The 18,949-nt window shown below is 43.3% G+C and overlaps 1 long non-coding RNA gene across 2 annotated transcripts; it reads right to left on the bottom strand.

Moving 5' to 3' along the window:
• Window positions 1-5,512: 5,512 nt before the first annotated feature.
• On the bottom strand, window positions 5,513-18,712 carry LOC102554337 (uncharacterized). Of its 2 annotated transcripts, none has more exons than XR_005488344.2 (3): window positions 17,872-18,708; window positions 14,548-16,301; window positions 5,513-7,108 (listed from the first exon to the last, which is right to left on the bottom strand). It is a non-coding gene; the product is annotated as an uncharacterized LOC102554337 (long non-coding RNA). The 2 variants fall into 2 exon arrangements; XR_010054231.1 differs by lacking the exon at window positions 5,513-7,108 and adding an exon at window positions 10,532-12,507 and having other exon boundaries at window positions 12,781-16,301; window positions 17,872-18,712.
• Between the last annotated feature and the right edge of the window lie 237 nt (window positions 18,713-18,949).

The following is an 18,949-nucleotide window of genomic DNA, read 5'->3' as shown; positions in this document are numbered from 1 at the left end:
AAGGGCCTGTCTCCTTGTTTTTAAAACTTATTCATTCATTCATTCATTCATTCATTCATTCATTCACGCATCTCAGGGCACAAAGTATGTCACAGCACAGACATGGAGTACAAAGGACAACCTGTGAGGTCAGCTCTCTTCTTCCTCTGTGCAGATCCCTGGGACAGAGCTCAGGTCAGGAGACCCTTCCTTCTCCCCCACCACTTACAGTTTCTGTGAAGGGTCCCTCACAGACTCATGTATTTGAACATCCAGTCTTCAGACACTGGTGCTGCACTGAGAGAATGTGGAATCCTCAGTGTGGAGACAGGTGGAGGGAGTCCTGGGTTGCAGTCAACTCTGACTTGTGCTCTGCCAAGGCGCTCTGCCCTCTTGTGACTGCAGTGCAGCTCTCTGCCCACACCACCCCTGGCAGAAGAAACTGTTTCCCCCTCTGTTGCTTCTTGTTGGAATTTGGTCAAAGCAGTGAGATATGTAGCTAACCATTGTCATGTATTCTTTTCAGTTTATACTTGTTTCGAATTATAATTGAAAGTACTTTTGAGGGATTGTTTATTGTTTATTAAAGTCAACGCTAACAACATTTTTCTTGAAGGTTACTGCATGAGGAGTCCGCTCAACCGTTTATGGCTATTTTATCAACAACCATACATAAAAATACAATGCTTGCCTAAATTGTTGGCTAATTATGCCATCAACGTTTACTATTCTGTGCTTTAATTAAGGGACCCTTTAAGGTTTTACTTTCTGGCCCTCATTCACCAGAGTCTGACTTGGCTGAAGCCTCACCTGATTTTGTTCTAGAAGCATTTGAAAGACAGCTGTATGTGTGTTTTCAGCTTGGTGCCAGCCATAGATAACCCACTTAAGAAATCAATGGATGGCAAACAAACAAACAAACTAAAAAGAAAAAACCCAGACTCTACCCTGGGCTCTTTGCAATGGTCTTTAAAAAGCATTTTATTCATGTGGATGTCTGTGGTCCATGCTGTCCCCAGAAACCACGGGGAAGTTCATAATCCCTGCTCCTGCTGACTGCAAAAGGCAAGGAAGCTTCTTTTGCATTTGGCATGCAAGGCTGCAGACACAGTTGAAAAAAAGAGGGGCATAGAAGGCTTCTGTGACAACCCCTACCCCCACCCTATTGCACTCCACCAAACAGAAACAGCCAGGACAGGAAGCCATTCGACTCTCTAAAATTATGATGAGGTTGCTGGAGTGTAGCTCTCCGCAGCTGATGGAGTCTGGCAGGGGTGAGAGTGGGGAGGACTGATTTTCAGGGGCTGGCCACCAGGAGTTGGACCATGCTCCAGTGAGGATACAGGCAAGACAAGTTGGGCTTGTTTTTGTTGTTGTTCGTTTTGTTTTCTTCTTTTTTGGAGGGGAGGTTACAGAGGTGGAGACAGACCTGGAGGACTAGGAAGTGAGTATCATTAGGGCGCATTATGTGAAATTCCCAAATAATAAATAAAAATATAAGGTTGGAAAAAGAGAAAAATACTTGATTTGTTGTTACTTTGTGTGTGTGCATGTGCATGCGTGTGCATGAGTGCGTGCGTGTGCATGTGTGTGCGTGTGCGTGTGTGTGTGTGCGCGCGTGCGCGCTCGAAGTCAGAGACTAACTTTGAGTATTTGGCTTTCTCCTTCTACTGTGGATCCTGGGGTTCAAATTGAGGTCATCCTTCCTTCACAGGACCCACAGGTCCTCTCTCAGCCCCACCCCTCTCACACCCCACCCAGCTTTCTATTGGACTGTTCAGAAATGCCAGCTAACGTTAGCTTCCACACAACTTTAGCTGGAAGGATAAGTTTTGACAGGTATAAAAATGTTTCCAAAGCTTGTTAAAAGTCAGACATGGTTCCTCAGATCAGCACTTTTGAGGCTGAGGCAGGAGGACCACAACTCTGTCCCAAAACAAAACAACAAAGAGCACCCCGGGAGAGTGACTTTCTTCCCTCTAACTATCTTCTATTCTGCGTTTCAAGGATTACAAGTAGAAGAAAGCTGAATGTTGTTTTTGACAAAATGAAATCCACATGTTCTTCCTGGAACCTGACACCGCTATGATTTTATAGAGTAAGAAATCAGAAGACAGGAGGGATTAAAGGATTACAGAGAACTAAGTAAAAGCAAGCCACCAAGAGGAGACATGAGGAGACAGATTTTTTTTGACTCAGGAATTTAGGATTAGTCAATCAGCAACACACAAAACTTTCTTTTAATGAGGCCCTTCCTTGTCCTGGAGGGCCTAGCTCAGTATTTCACTTAGGATCTCAAAGACTCTCAGACGCCCCACATCTTTATTTGGGGCTGGGGCTGGTGGTGGGTGGTGGGGAGGGGTTAACACATGACCCTGGTCTCTGAAAATGGGATTTTCAAAATTAATTGTTCTTCCGCCATGGCTTCCACCAAGACTTCTCAAACCATCCATGGCAAAGAACCAGGGTTTGTTTCCTAACCGGTCATAGAAAAATTCTATAAATAAACTGAAAAGCTAATTACTGGAATAATAATTTCACCTGAGGGAAAATATGAATGCACATGCATACAAGCTTGCCCTCTACTAATAGTTACAATAAACATCAAATTACTATGTGAACTTGCAATTGAAGTTCATGACGCCATCTTCGTTCCTTACACACAGTACGTTAGCTGATTGGAATCCGTCTTTCACACTTTGAATGCCATTGTTGTAGTCATTTCTGGCCTCTGCATGATTTCTTTTCAAAGTGAGTGCCTCTGATGACATGAGAAAAGATTGCCATGTGACTGTAGTTGTTGTATATGCAGCTGGAGCAAATGCTGTGACTTCCTGGTTCCTACGCTGCAGGGCGAGTCTCCAAAATATATCTTTGGACGTACTTAGTTTATTATTATTATTTTATTTTTGCTGAAGTTGTATGAACCTGTTGCCTGCACGCATGTATGGTGCCCACGTGTCTGGTGCCCTTGAAGGTCAGAAGAAGGTCAGATCTCCTGGAACTGGACTTACAGTTTGATGTGAGATGCCGTATGGGTCCTGGGAATCAGACCTGGGTCCTCGGCAAGAGCAGCAAGAGCTCCTAACACCGGGCCAACCCTTCAGCCTCTGACATATTTAGTTTATATAAAAATCATAGTCTATAAATAATCTCAAATCCCAGAGGATCTATTTGCATAGCGTGTCTAATACATGTTTTCCACAGTTAAAAGTGTCTTTTAAAATAACACTGCCCGTGGATTCAGTGCCCTAATGGAAGGGACGTGGCAAAGGAGCTGTGCACTCTGGGTTTTGCTCCAAGCAAACATTCTCCAGATTCCCTCTGCCCTGTGGTTTGCTAAGCTGGGGGCTCTGGGTCCCTACCCTGGCCTTATGGAACACATGGCATCCAGACAGGCTCATCCAGGGACAATGTCTTATTAATCTCATTTTGCTCTATCCCCATGACTCCGCCTAAGCTTCCAGCATCCCGTTTATCCCGAGATTCACAGTACCTGATGTGACTGGCCGGGGTGTGCGCTGGCAATCACAGCTACGCTGATGTTATCCTCCATCGTCCTCTCCCTCTGAAATACGTGGATTTCATCTCTTGGAGTGGAAAACACCCCTCCCCCCAAAAAAACCCAACAGCAATGTTTATGCAGTTAACCGCACGATCACCAGTGGCACTCACTGCTTAGATTGCAAAGAATACTTTTCTGCAGCAGGGTTGTTCCATGCAACAAAGTCTTGGCCTTTGGGATAGCTTCCAGTATTTGTAAAAATGAGGCTAAATAAATAAATAAATAAGCCACCTACCCACCCACTGGAGTATAGTTTCTTCAACCACCTTGGACTGTAGCTTGCTGAAAAATATTCACTTGTATGGTCATTATAATAAGCACAGAAATTGTGTAAGGTCTTAGTGTTACGTTCCCTGTAAAATGTCATTGTGTGCTGTTAATTTTGTGGCGGTCTATCTGAGCTCATTGGCCTTCCTGACAGCTCTACCTTGGCATTAACACTGGACCTGACCTTGTTTTTTTTGTTAATTGCTACCATCCTTACCTCCTTAAATCTGATACATTATTGTTTTCGGAAAGGAAAATGTGCTAGTGTAAAGGTTCACACTTATGAGGCACTACTTTGAAAGTATTTGCATGCCAATCAAAGTGTATGCTATGCATGGTTATACATATTAATTAATGACAATTATAAGCAGGGATAATTTCTAAGTCCTCCTTCCAGATAAGCTTTCATCATTTGGCAAGAGGATAAAAATCCATTCTCTGTCTTGAGAGTCTCTCTTGGGCCTGCTTCTGAGAAAAGGCTCTAACAGTTTGGAGACAGAAAGGATCTCAAGATCCAGAAGTAAGACACTCCCCTTGGAGAGCAAAGAGATGATTAGAAGACTATAGTCGGGACAACCATGCCTTCTGAGAGCAAACGGTTGGTAAAATGTGGTTCCAATGTTCCTAGTGCTGCTAGCTGGTAACCTAAAAGGCTTCAGGCTAGCTACAAACAGCACATTTAAGCACCAGGCACCCTCCTCTTGTCTAGGACACAGTCTATCCCATCTACACTGGATTCCTTCTCTTCCAACCTGGCTCCTCATGTGGAACCTTATTCATCACCCACGACATGTAGCTACAGGGAAATCAAGACTACGGGAGCTTCACTAGGTTCTTGTATCTTATTTATGAAAAGACAAGAGGACCTCCAAGGCATTTATCACCAATCCACACATCTCCAGTGCTCAGAGATGCACAGATAAACTCTCCTTCACACTCACGACTCTATCCAGACCTCTAGTTCAAAGACAGAGCATAGCTAAGGCACCAGAGCTGTCTCTGGAATCTGGTTTGTTGGTTAAACGTTGTTAATGACTAGTGTTGGAGTACGGATTTACTCCATTATTAAAATAATTTCCTGCTCCAGGATCCAGATTAAAATGAAACAATGACTTTATTGATACATATGGCCTGATGAAGGATTGTTACACGATCGATTATATGCTGCATTGCCTCTGGAACTCAAACTCCATGACATATAGGGCATTGCTAGAATGGTCAAGTTGCTCGATTGGTATTTATGTTATTAAGTTTCCATGTTTATGGTTTCAAAGGCTTTTCTGGATCCGTATGATACAGATGCTAAGTGCAGAGTGCTGGGTCCTGGGTTGTTTCTGAGCCATGGCTAGTTTAAAGTGTCAATGCTATTGGCTGAGGGTAGTGGTTCAAGGTCTTCTTCCCATAACTTCAGAAAGGGTCATGCATCCCTCAATCCTTTTCCTCTTGCTGCCTACTCAGACATGTTTTAGTTATGGAACACCGTGATTCATGGGAAGATGAGAGTCTGGAAAAGTAATTAAGTGGGATATTCTACACTCATTTTCAGGAAATGAAGTCTCGCCTTCCATGAAGTGGCTTTTAAAAAGGGAGAGAAAAACAGTTTATTTCCTTAAGACCACAAGCTCTCCCAAAAAAATGCTCAACCTGACAAACGAATGGAAGGAACAACTGAGGGCAGTGCTATATAAAAATGTCTCAGGATAAAGCAAAGTCCAGCGCAGATTTACTGGCAAATTAGCTCTTACATATTTTTAGCAAAATGAACAGCCTGCTCTGTATTGACAACGGAGTTCTTTCCTGTCTTAAATGCACAATATTTCCCTGTATGGATCAGTTTTAACTTCCCTTTGAAGATTCCAGACCGAATTAGAAAAGAATTAGAATTAGGTGTGTGGGGGTTGGGGAGCCTTTCTTCCCAGGGTGCAGTGGTTACATCAAGATTTCTGCCTGCCCGAGGCCATGGGAATCCAACCCATTGCAAGCAGGAAATGTGTGTTTTCCAGCCAGCATAACTGAGAGCTCGCTCTCCCATAAAATGGAGTGCAGGGAGTGTCTTCGTTTCCTTCAAGTATGTCTTTGTGTGTGGGATGTGGGAGATCACCAGTGGTAACTAAACTCTTGAGGACAGCTTCAACTGTAAGGAAGTTAGAACGGATTCAGAGTGGTTTGAGGAGCTGCCTCACGGTGAGCGAGCACATGTTTCAAAAGTCTTCCATCTTTCCTGACAGACTTCCGAGAGCTGCTTGAGTTTTCTTTAGCCCCGCCATTCCCCGAGAACGATGCACACAGCTGTAAGGGCAACAGGGCTTCCTGTTCTGCGTCGGTTGGCACGAGGTGTACACCTGACAGTTTTCAGACACCATGCTTGTTTTCTCCAAAGAGAACCATGCGTCCTACTGTGGACTTGTATCCAGAGAAGCCACTCAGGCAGGGAAAAAACGGAGGCAAAGTATAAGCATGTATATAGTTTTCCATTCTTCTCTGCATATACAAAGACATGAATAACATAGATGCATGTAGCATTCATTTAGCAGCTCCACGATGGGCTGCCACTGAGTCGTACGCCTCTAGTGGAATAATAGGCTTCAGGTGACTGCTGCCTTGACTGCCATTAATACCTGAGGACTTCCCCATTGTTGAAACGAGTGTTTAGAAGATAACTAATCACAGGACAAATGCCTACCATCCCTGTTTTTGTTCTGTGTCTGACTCCTTAACTATGGGTTACCTACTCACGGCCTATTCGCCATTCATGGACCGTCAGTCTCGGCATCTCTCATCCCTCCCCAAGGCTGAAGGTACAGGGATAACTCACTGAATAAATCTGCAGTCGTGTTGGACTTCAGAAACAGCAGAACTCATAGGATAGACTCTCCCCTGACTGTCCCCAGGTGAGGGCACAATCCACAGGACAAGGCTGCGACCTGGAATGGACGGGAACCATCTCCTGAGGACCAGACTGATTCCTCAGCAGATAGTGATAAGCACTTCGTAGGGTCACTGCACAGAATCCAAGCTGAAGCGGTGAGTAACCAGCCCACATCCTCACCAGAAATGTTTATGTGTGCGACCTCTCGTCCCCTGTCCCTGTTCTTCCTATTTTAATTTTGAAACTCATGTATGTCATTACCATAGAGATGAACTTGGAAGGGTCAGTGGACCCTTTTAATTAATCCTGTTCCTGATGTGCTCTTGAATCGCTCTCTTCTGTCTGTCACCATTATCCAGTTGGCATATTGGGAGCAGGTGACCGAGTCTAGCTTGAGGAGAGGGGGTGCAACTCAACTCAGTCCATTACTGTAAATAAAATAAAATAAACACCAGTTACATCATGATCATTTCACTGTGTACAATATATCCACATATTGATCTATTTCACATGTGAGTATGTGCATGTGTGTATATGTTTGTGTGTGTTGCAGTGTCAGAGGCCAGAGAACAATGGTGGGTTGTGATCTTAACAAGTGCCTCCCTTAAGACCAGGTCTTTCATTGATGTGGACTCACCGATTTGCCTACACTTGCTGGTCAACAAACTCCAGGGATCTGCCAATATCTCTTCTCCTAATGCAGGGGTTACAGTGTCCACCTTCATGACTGTCTTTCTTTATTCAGACATAGGAAAATGAGCTCAAGTCCTCACGTTTGCTCTCACTTTACCAACTGAGCTATCCCCCTTAGTTCCCAGTGGTGTACCCCACTCAGGCTGACCTCGAACTCGTGATCTCCCTGTTCCCTCCCCTTCGGCATTTGCTCGCCAGTGGTCAGAATGCTCAAAGTATTTAGCAACTAATGTCAGCAAAAAAGAAAATAGAAAAATGATCTCTGTACAAGTTAGACAGGGAATAATTCATTCCTACTGAACCCTTGTAAGTTCTTAGCCAAGGCAAAAATCCTGCAAGAAATGATAGATTAACTAGAGGCAAAACAAAGACATTTATCACTGCCTCTTAACACACAGGCGCCACAGAGAATTCTATTGGACAATAGATCAGAGCAGTGCCTCATGCTTCTGACTTATACAAAATCCTCAACAAAAATTTCTAGAGAAGTGACAGGGCAGCAGAAAACATTTTGAGTTACGTAACAGCAAGAGACTGGAAGGTAAGAGCCTGGGAAGAACCACCAGTATCGTTTTTCCTTTCCCAAGCCCTTGGGTCTGTTTGTTAACTGACAGGAGCTGTCACCAATAAAACAGAATATATATATATATATATATATATATATATATATATATCCTATCTTTCAGTTTATCTTCTGATGAATGCTCCTTCACTGTCTTTATTTCAATAAACACTTTCTCTACTAGAGGTATATTTGGGTTAACATATTCTGGTGTCTTTCACCCCCTTCAAATCTCTTCTCAGGGATTAATTGTCCATTACTACTATGAAAATGTCAATTTTGAGGTTAATGCTGGTTCCCGCCCATGGCTGCCTAACTAGGTAACCTTAAGAAACCCTGATTTTTTAGAATCTCAGAGATCTGATCTGCTTTTGTAACATCTAATTAAAATAATGGTGGCAATGTGTTTACAGAAGCTTCTGCCTCCTGATAAAATCAGAATAAATCAGAGTGATCCTCAGAGGAGAGATTGGTAGCAAACACAGGAAGTGTCCCAGCTCTTTTCTGCTCCAGCCAGTACTAAGCTGGGTTGGTTCTCATCAGTACTGCTGTCTGACCTTTCAGTGAGTCACCAGCTCTGTTCACACCCATTCGATCTGTTTTCAAAATCCTCTTGTTTGCTTCCAATTCATCTAGTCGTATATGTGTGTGAGAGGACATTGCTTGCAGTGAACATAAAGCCATTTAGCAGTAGGCTGTCCTTCCCCTGAACAGAGATTGTCCTCCCATAAGCACGGCTATGAGGGAGCATCAACCCTCTGCTCTGCGAGCAGGAATAACGTTCAAATTCACGCCCTGGTACACATACACATATGCACACCCACATGCATGTGTGCCTACATGTGTACACACACACACACGGGGGGGGGGAGGATGGGCAAGGGAGGTGGGAGGGAGAGGGAGGGAGGAGAGAGAGAGAGAGAGAGAGAGAGAGAGAGAGAGAGAACAAGCCCACGCTTTGTTCAAATTTCTCTCCAATACAATTAGGACTTGAAATTTCTGGAGTTTCCCCCAAGGCTATTATTAGAATCAGGGAGACATTCTTTCCATTGGTTAGTGGAGTGTGGGTGGGTGCTTGCTGGTGCCACTCTAGACTATGCTGGAAGATGACCTTTGACATGCCTACTGCCTGCGTGTGTGTGTGTATGTGCTTCTGCTTCATTCAAGTCACAAGGACCTTTCCTTTTAAAATCAACTATGTTCATTTTCTTTCACTACTAATAGTAGCATTGCTATTATTATTATCTTATATGTAACATGCACATGAATAGCACTGCATATATGTCACAGTGTACGGTAGAGGTCAGAGGACAGCTTTAGGGGAGCCAGTTCTCCTCTTCCACCTTGTTTTTGAAACAGTGTCTTTCTTGTAGCTTCTGCCAAGTTGTTTCCTCCAGGCTAGCTGGCCTATGAGCTTCTGAGTGATTCTCCTCTCTTTGCCTCCCATATAAGTGCTAAGATTAGGGATTTCTGCGTCGCAAGTAGCTTTTAAATGTAGGTTCCAGGGGCTGAGCACACATCCCTCAGGCTTGTGCTATAAGTGCTTTCTACCCACTGAGCCTCACTATCCCCTTTTTAATATCAAGAATAATAAAATACCATCCTCCCCTCCCCCCAAGCAGTTATCCATTGACTAAAGAAATACATCCTGGGCAAGCATCAATTGACTACGATGTTAAGATGATTTGGAATTCTCTGCATCACATTCCCATCTACGTGTCTTTGGAAGTTGGCAGTCACACCTCTGTGTGTAACACTGCAGGTCTTCAGTGAATAGCTGAGAACCCACAGTATCACCATCCCCATGTCTCAGAGACCTACATCCCATAGGCTAGGAACCAATGTCTAAGAGGTTTTTTTTTTTTTTGTGGAGTTTTTAGAAGAAAAATGTCATAAACTTAATCTGAATAGTATTATCCCAACAGGTCTACTGTTCTACTAATGATGCACTGAATTTAAAAAATTAAAATAGTGAGTTGAATGTAAATAGCTGATTGTTTTTGAGATAGAAAGAAACATGGGTTTCTAGGAACTCCAGAGGCTAATTTTTAACCACAGTAGACTGTTCTAGGTCTTGGCATGATGCTAGACGCAATTTAATTCCATAAAGGTACAAACCCAAGGGGACAATGTGTATAATGCTTGAGTTATGTTCAAACTGATCGGCAGGATGGCTGGGGGGATTCCTTTATTAAAATTATTGGACAGGAAAGTGCCTTCAACCGCAATATAAAAGGCAATTTGCAATTACAGCTCTGTTTCTTCCACTTTCTATTCTGAGAGGATAAGCAGTTCACAGCAGCGCGAGCCTTCCCAGTTCTTACATTTCCTACGTTTTCACAGGAAAAGAAAGAAAGCTTTCCATTCAACACTTCCCTGTAACAAAGTGTTCTAAATGTACCTTTTGTCCTTGTTGGTTCCACTGCCAGTAAAGGAAGATGCAGATTCTATAAGGACTAGCAGGTCTGCTCTCTGGAGTCCCTATATGACCACATAAATAATGCCACTGAGCTTTTCAAAGATTCTGAGGAGGAAGGATATTTATTTTAAATGGTGAAAGAGAGCCATTCCTCGAACAAAGCAGTTCTTTTAAAAGTGGAGGCAAATCAAATTTATTTTGATCATTTCAGATTGACTTAGCTCTGGGCTACCTAAAGATGAATTTCTTAATATAAAAAAACACACAGCTGTTCAAAATACAGCCATGAATTTTGCAAGTTAAATGCCTAAGAATTCTAGGGCAAAGAAGCAGTGCTCAAACAATGATGGAGAGTGAAGAATGCTACTATTTCTTCTTTTAGCATTTTAACTACAGACTTTAAAGATGTAAGAAGGTAAGTGTTGGGTGTGTGGGGTGGGGCAGGATTCACAAAGGAACACCAGACAGTATGTCAAAAGCACAGTGCAAATTAAAATTAGTAATGACACTAGTCAACATTTTAGTTTGATTAATTTAATTTAGCTTATCTACAAAATAGCTTATCTACATTTATTCCTTAATTCACCTACTCAGCTAGAAGGTTGGATAGCAATTCTGCAGTGATTTTAGAATTCACCTCTAACCAAGGCAACGGAGAGGCTATGCTGTGGGTTCTGTCTTTGCACCCGATCCCCTCTCTGCCCTTCCCTCATTGTATGACATTGAATAAATTATGTGTCCTTTCATACTTTCACTTCCTTTTTAGTGTAACAGAAATTGAGTGGTGATTCATAGAGATGTTTTGGGATGATTGCTTTGAAACTTTCCCACATGTTAGAAACCCCCAAAGAGGTTTTAAAACCGTCAAGGTAAAAAGAAGCCGGCTCTTTGTTCAGACTGTACACTTTTACCACGATGCACAATGTCACACTGAGGACGCTTAAGCCTTCCTTATTTCAGCTTCTGCAAGAGCCTGATCTAAGGTTGTAGGTGGGTTTCATCGGCGAAAAACTTTCCCTATAACTATTTATAGAGAATAAAAGGTGCAAGATCATTAGAATGGGAAGAAACAAAGACCTCAGTCCCCGGGGATAAATTTTTCAAGGATTCAGAGACAATCTACATAAAGGACAAAAATCCCCTCACCCACCAAGTTCATGGTAAATAGCACTAATGATAATTTAAAAACCCTTACTTTGGCACCAAGAAACTGTCTTAGCTTCTCTGTGGAACAGAAGCCCTGGTGCACAGCATGTGCTGGGAAAGCATTCTGCTGGTATTGCAGGAGGATATGAACTCGAAGCCTAAGTTCACCTGCAGTGACACACAAGCTCAGAGGCAGGTGTGGCCTGTAAGTCTGTGTCAAGGCCCTCCAAGCTCCAGAGGAAATGGGTCTACCATGGACTCCAGATGAGCCTCCACGTTCAGGCCTAAATGCAACAAAGAATTTAGAGCTGGCACCTCCTCCAGGCACTGACCAACAGCAGAGCCGTTGAGAGTTCTGATTAACCTCTGAGGTTCATAGGCAGAGAGGGAGACACTGAATTAGATTCCCAAGCAGCAGCAACAAAATAACAAAAGGCCACACACCCAGGAACTCGCAACAGTATCAACTGGTTATCCTAGGGCTCTGCCAGCGAGAAGTTAGACAATGGTTTTGCAGAGCTAAAATGAATCAAGGTTTAGGCTTATGGCCACCCTTATTCCTGGAGAGAACCCATTCCCTTGTCTCTTCTACCTTCTAGAAATCTATCATCATGTGTCCTTTCTATATCTTCTCAGATAACTTTGATCTCACAACCTCTGTGTCCAGGGGCAGCTCTTTCTCACTCACTTGTCATCCCTTAGCTCTCCCGGAAGTTTCTGTGGTCTCGCCGTGCCCACCCGAGTGCGCCAGGATAATTTCTCATCTCAATAATATTTTACCTAACTGCATTTGTAAAATCCTTCTGCCACGGGAAGTAAAATATTCACGGGCTCTAGAGACAAGGCCTGGCCAACAAGCTCATCATGGAGTGGAAGAATGAAAAGCTGAGGTCCTAGAGGCTGACAGAACTCTCCGCACAGAAGGAGAGCAAAGAAGATGTGATTTCAGGTTTCCCAGCTTCTTTGGGTGGGGCTTGCACGAAATGCAAGGCGGATGAAGTATGAGCCTGTAAATATCAAAAAAAAAAAAAAAAGTTCCAGTGGTTTACATTCAAGAGAAAATCCTTAGATGGTATTTCATAGTTCTTTTAAAAGTCAGGGTTAAGTGGGTTAAATTCCCATTCGCTTTCTCTGTTCCCCCAAGAAAGCGGTCCACTGTGGAGGTCAGAAGCACCACAGGCCTTCTTTAACCCTCCCATTCACTCCTGTGCCTGGGCTGCAGAATGAGTCCCCTGGTTTCTTTGGTCTCTAAACCTAAACTGAACTCAAAGTGTTCTTACCTGAGAGTAGAAATCTGCTTGTGCAGGCAGCCAGGACCAGGGAAGGCGGGAGGACACAAGGCCAAAGTTCCCTAGCTCAGGGTTCCAATGTTTTATTCCAGCTGCTTCAAGTACTGCGTTCATGCAGACAACCTTCCCCGACATGAACACATACTTTAAAAACGTAAGGATATTTCAAAGTAAGTTCATTAATCATAATTCCTAAAAAAAGTCTTTATTAACGATGAGCCCGATTTGCTAAACATCCCAACAAGACTTAGTTGCTGGGAAGCTAGTGATGTCTGAAGAAAGACTAGAGTATAAAAAGTAAATTAGGAGCCCCGTGCTATACCAAAGCGGACCGCCGTTAAGGATGACCTCAGTTGAATTTGCTTTTCATTCTTACCATAAATACAGGACGCATTTATAATCCTATTTTTGTTATAGTTATTCCTCCCATCTCTTCCCCTTTTCCTTCTTTCTCCACTGCTCTATGGCCACAATTTAAATTCTGAGGCTAAATGGATAATAAAAGGGTCTGGGGATCCCCTAAAGATGATGATCCCACTTTTGGCAAATAACCTCATGTGATTTCAAAACACATATGGTTCCCTGACCTGCTGGACAACTGATACCACTGGAAACCAAATCATCAGAACTATTGAATAAAGCATGCTGCTGCTAATTAAAAAAAACTCACCTCTTCTGTCATAATTTTCATCCAACCTAAAGGTCAATATTAACATTTATGGTAGGAAACTGAAGCAAAAAAAATCATTTCCAAGAACATTTACACTTTGACTTGTAGGAAGAAAACTATATACAAAACCATGATCTGCATAAAATAAAAAAATAAAATAAATATTCCAATTTATCAAGGAAACCTATTTAGCAATGCTCTGTGTGGAAGGCATGGATCCGTAGATAAATGAAAAGGTAGTTTTTATTGGGGGATTGTCAGAAATAAGAGGCAAAGTGGATTGGAAAGGCATAAAGTACAACACCGATGGGAGGGAATAATCAAGCATCCACCACAGAGAATCATTCCCCACTTGTGAGCTGTGTTTCATAGCCACTGACCTCTGTGTTCACTGCCACCTCTTAACACCCCATCGCCATCTCATTACTTCCCATGTTGCTGGAATGAATGATGTTGACTGGTAAGTTACTGCCAAACAGAGCTACTGATCTACTCAACTATGGATTACTCTCGAGGAGCAGAGGACGGAAAGAAGCTTTGTGAACATTCGCTGGGGACATAAGCCTTCGAGTAATTTGGTTTAAAGTATTTTTCTTGATTGGGAGTTGGGTGGGAAAAGGAGAAGGAAAATAATGCGAACACTTTAATAATTCTCAAGGATTGGGTGGCTCACAAAGGAAAGAGTGGTGTCCTTTAACGGCTATGGGAGCATTCTGTGGGCATGGAAAATCAAGAAAGTACTGGCCAGATGTGATGGGATATAAAGAATACTACAAAAAAAACAAACAAACAAACTATAAAGTTCTCAAAATCCATACTTGTTTTGTCTTTTCTCTTCTCTCTTCTCTTCTCTTCTCCTCTCCTCTCTTTCTCTCTATGTCTCTGTGTCTCTGTGTCTTTGTGTCTCTGTCTCTGAGTCTCTGTGTCTCTGAGTCTCTGTGTCTCTGTGTCTCTGTCTCTCTCTCTCTCTCTCACACACACAGACACACACACACACACACGCACACACACAGAGTCTTTCCTCCTTTCAATTAAGTTATCATTGCTCCATAGTCATCTTTCTACTTTACCAGGTTCAGTAGACTTACCTTGTCAGTCATGCTCTCCTAGCCTCCAGATAACCACTGAGAGACCAGTGTGGGTTTCTCCTGCGACCTGAGCTGAGTTCAGGGCTTGGGATGCACAATACCAATCAGCTCTAACAGGTATTCCAGCCAAATCCAACTCCCCTTTGTTCAGAAACTTCTTTCCAAATTCTTCCCTCTCTGTTCCCCCTTCTCACAAGGTCAGAAATTATATTGGAAATGCCTGTGTGGGGCTGACTCTTCCCAGGTAGATTCCATCAGTGGACCTAACACCACCATCAGGAGGAGCAGCATGGACTGGAATTTCTCCAAGGCCTGACTTCAGGCTCAAAGTTGAAACCTCTCCTCAAGCTAGACCATCAGGGTAGGCAAGCTCGCAGCCTGTCTGGGTCCTGTCCCCTTGAATTAAACTGTATTTACCACTCTGGAGGTCTTCCACTTACTAAGGATAGACGGTAGTTAGTAACCAATCCCTGTAGCTGGCACACTCCCCACAATGGTAGCAAATCTCAGGGGCCCTGGACACCCAGTATTGTATGATTATGACTTTTCTGGTTCTCGGCCCTGAAGAGTCTGAGAAGAGAATGGATACAGAACTTGGAATTAATTACTCCGCGTTGTATTTGACTCTTTTGTAGACAGAAACCTGGGATCACATCAAACCTTGATGGAGATACGTTTCCACCTTCCTCTTTAGCAAAATATCAAGTTTTCTTCTCCATTCAGTCTTTTCTTGCGCCACACAGCTCTTACCTCGAAATGGTGGGTACTTGGCACTGCGAGGACAATTCAAGTTTGGAAAAAGAAAGCTTGAGAGTTTTCAATCAGCTAGAGCAGGAAAACAAGCAATTACCTGAAAACTTCTGACCCCCTGATCTTTTGTGTCCTGCGCTGCTCAAAATAACTCAGGTGAAAATGGGACTTCTCCTAAATTATTTCAAAATGGCTTTTGTTGCTTTGCGCTTTTTTTTCCAGCTGAAAGGCATTTCAGGCAACAGAGAACCGCAGAGGACCATTGCCCCGTTCAATAGGGATGCGTGGGCTTTCTGAGGCATGAGTACGGATTGCAGGATTCTCTTCTCAACGATCACTCCCCTCAGCTCAAGCTCCAGGCCCATCTGTTAGGAAAGAAGAGTGACTGGCGACAAGAACAGACTCTGTGGTTGGAGAGACCTGCTGTCCTGTTTCTCGTCGAAAAGGAGTCTGGAGAAGGTTATCGAGATAGTCGGATAAAGCAGCGGGGATCCAGGTTGCCAGGCACGTTTGGGAAAGACAAGCAGTTCTATCTGATTTCCCTGTTTCCCCGCCTGGCAAGGATGGCCATACATCCGTGTTTTCCTTCAGTGTTGGTATAATTATTAACAGCGGACCAGTTGTTATCTGTTAGCGCTGTAAAATATAAGCTTGCTTTGCTTCCGTGTGGAGTTGGTTTTTGACCCGGTTCTGACTCACCTCCTGGACCACAGTCTGTCTTTGTTTGGGGACTGTAGTGGCCAGCAATGAAAGAGGACAGTTGAAGCCAAGGAAGGAAATCTGGGAAAAGCACAGAGGAAGTTCACAGAAGATCTGTCCTCATGAAGCCCAGGCCTCTGAAATGGAAGTTATTCTTTTTTAAACTCCGAAGGTCCCTGTGTTCTCTGGATTGCTTTTCTCTGCACACATGCTTTTGTGTTCTCAAAGACTGGCTTTCAGGTCCACGTGGTACGGGCGTCTCCAGCCTTGAATCATCTTCAGTCCAGCGACACGACTTCCATTCTCTTAAATAAAAGAATTTTTAGGTTTGTCATGAACACAAATACATTCAAAATATACAGCCTTTGGTCTAACATCTGCCTGTGACTAAGTTAGCTGTACCGGGAAAGGAGGGAGGGAGGGAGGGAAAGAGAGAAGGAGAGGAAGAGAGAAGGGGAGAGGAGAGTGGTAATTTAGCATCTTTCAGGTGGAGGTGGGAAGAATGAATAGATGGCAGAGAAGATGGCTCCGTACAAATGCCTCAACTTTGGTTTTCAAGACAAAGTTTCTCTATGTAGCCCTGACTGTCCTGGAAACTCACCCTGGCCTTGAACTCTTGAGATCTGCCTAACTGCTGGGATTAAAAGCATGCATCACCACCACCTTGTTAGTAACACCACAATTTACACAGATTACTCCTAAGTCTCAGACACACTTGTCTACCATTGCTCAACTGGAATGATTGTCGCTCTCCAAGAGTAGAATCAACCCTGTGCTGGGTTTCGTGTAAACTGAGGGATGTGTAAGGTGCTCACATTCGGTAAGACATGAATGTTTTATCAATCTCCTCGGGGACCAAGGACATTAAACTTAGACTTCCCAACTTTTCCAGAGAATTCTTGCTTAGTGCTCTGGGACAAACAATATAAAAACTCTCAAGTCTAGCTTTTAAAATTAGTTCACATTTGCATTTTATAAAATCTGAGTGTCTGGTTTTATATAACTTCCCTCTAATTCTTGGAGAGAAAAAACTGTTCTCAAACAGCATTGTACTCAACTCCTATAATTTCACATTAGGGATGTTAAAGAAAAGACATGACAGCTTACACACACACAGACACAGACACACAGACACACAGACACACACATACAAACACACAGATACACACACATACACATACACACCCAGACACACACACAGACATACACACACACACAGACACACACATACCAACACACAGACACACACATACACACAGATACACACACATACACATACATACACAGACACACACACTGACATACACACACAGACTCACACACACAGACACACACAGACACACAGACATACACACATACACACACATACACATATACACAGAGACACACAGACACACACATACACAGAGACACACACAGACTCACACACACAGACACACACAGACACACACAGACACACAGACATACACACAGACACACACACAGACACACACACACAGGCACACACACACACAGGCACACACACACACACACACACACACACAGACACTCACACACTCACTCAGGAAGGTTGCTTTCACCCTAACTTTCCTTCTTCGTTTCATATGTGAATAGATGTCTTTCTTCCTCCTTTCTCTGTAACTTCCGCTGGGTCCTTTGGTCCTGCTGGGGCACTCTGTCTCTTCAGTTGTGTCTTAGTATTCTGGAGCCTCAGCATCAAGCTGGACTCCTGTCATTCTGGCAGTTGCTATTAATAGATTCTCTTTCCAAATGTAAATGAAATGTTTCCTACAGCGGATTGTCCCTGGCATTTGCCTTCCTTCCCCTTTGGATTTCACAAACTGGCTGGAAGTAGGAAACGAAAGGGTTACCCACCTAGGAGAGCTGAAGGAGCAGTGTCAGCATTTCAGGCTTGAGTCCAGGGGGACTCAAGAGACTCATTCCTTAGGGTGTTTCAGCTTACTCTTCCTGCTTGGCACTGGTTCTCATGCTTCCCCATCTTTACCCTCAGCTCTGGCTCCTTGAAGTCCAGGTCCAGTGATCAGGCTCCTTTCTACATACATGGAAGTTATGGAGGAAAGTCAGAGGCAGATTTTTGCCGTCTGTCAAACTGCTGAATAACTTTGTCTCATAGAGACCCACAACCCCGGGCCTTGGTCTTCGGATCCCAAGGGCTGCATGCATTTGAAGAAAGAAGCTGTCTCCATCCTCAGGCAGGTTTGCCAAGTGATGTTCACCAACAAAGACACAGCGTTTCTTTTTTCTCTCTTTAAATTCTGCTTTGACTTTTGTTTTTGTTGTTGTTTTTGTTGTTTGGTTTTTGAAAGAAAGATAAAGAACATAAATTTGGGTGGGATGGTAGTTGAAGGAGGGGAAAGAATATGTTCAAAAATATATTTTACGGGGTTGGGGATTTGGCTCAGTGGAAGAGCGCTTGCCTAGTAAGTGCAAGGCCCTGGGTTCGGTCCCCAGCTCCGAAAAAAAGAAAAGAAAAAAAATATATTTTATGGAAAATGTTTTCCATAAAATTTTTTTAAGAATGTGTGTGGCTACATACACAAAAACACAAGGACAAAAGTTCACCCAATGCTTTCTCTCCTTCTGTTTCAAAAACAGAGTAGAGACACAAGCTTAGTAATTCCTTTAAGGGCCATAGATTCAAGATTACGTTGCTATGTACGCAAGGGCAGAATTTCAACTCTTGGCCAGTACTCACTGCCCTCTTTGCCAGCACGCAAGGTGGGATCCTAAGGTGGGGACAGCAGGAAGGATCATGACTTATGAGGGACTAATATCAATAGGAGGGAACCATCTCTGTTCATGGGGAACCAGGTATTAACGAGCCAGCTTTTGATATTGTAATCTTATTCAGTAAATCAGGATAAGTGTTGATTCTCAGATTCATAGGTTTTAGGATCAAATGAGACTCAGTTGATATAAACATGTTTCATGG

This window comes from Rattus norvegicus, chromosome 8, assembly GCF_036323735.1.
Source record: "Rattus norvegicus strain BN/NHsdMcwi chromosome 8, GRCr8, whole genome shotgun sequence".
In the NCBI taxonomy this organism is placed as follows: Eukaryota; Metazoa; Chordata; class Mammalia; order Rodentia; family Muridae; genus Rattus; species Rattus norvegicus.
The sequence above is the reverse complement of the archived record's forward strand: the minus strand, read 5'-3'. Positions and strand labels throughout refer to the sequence as shown.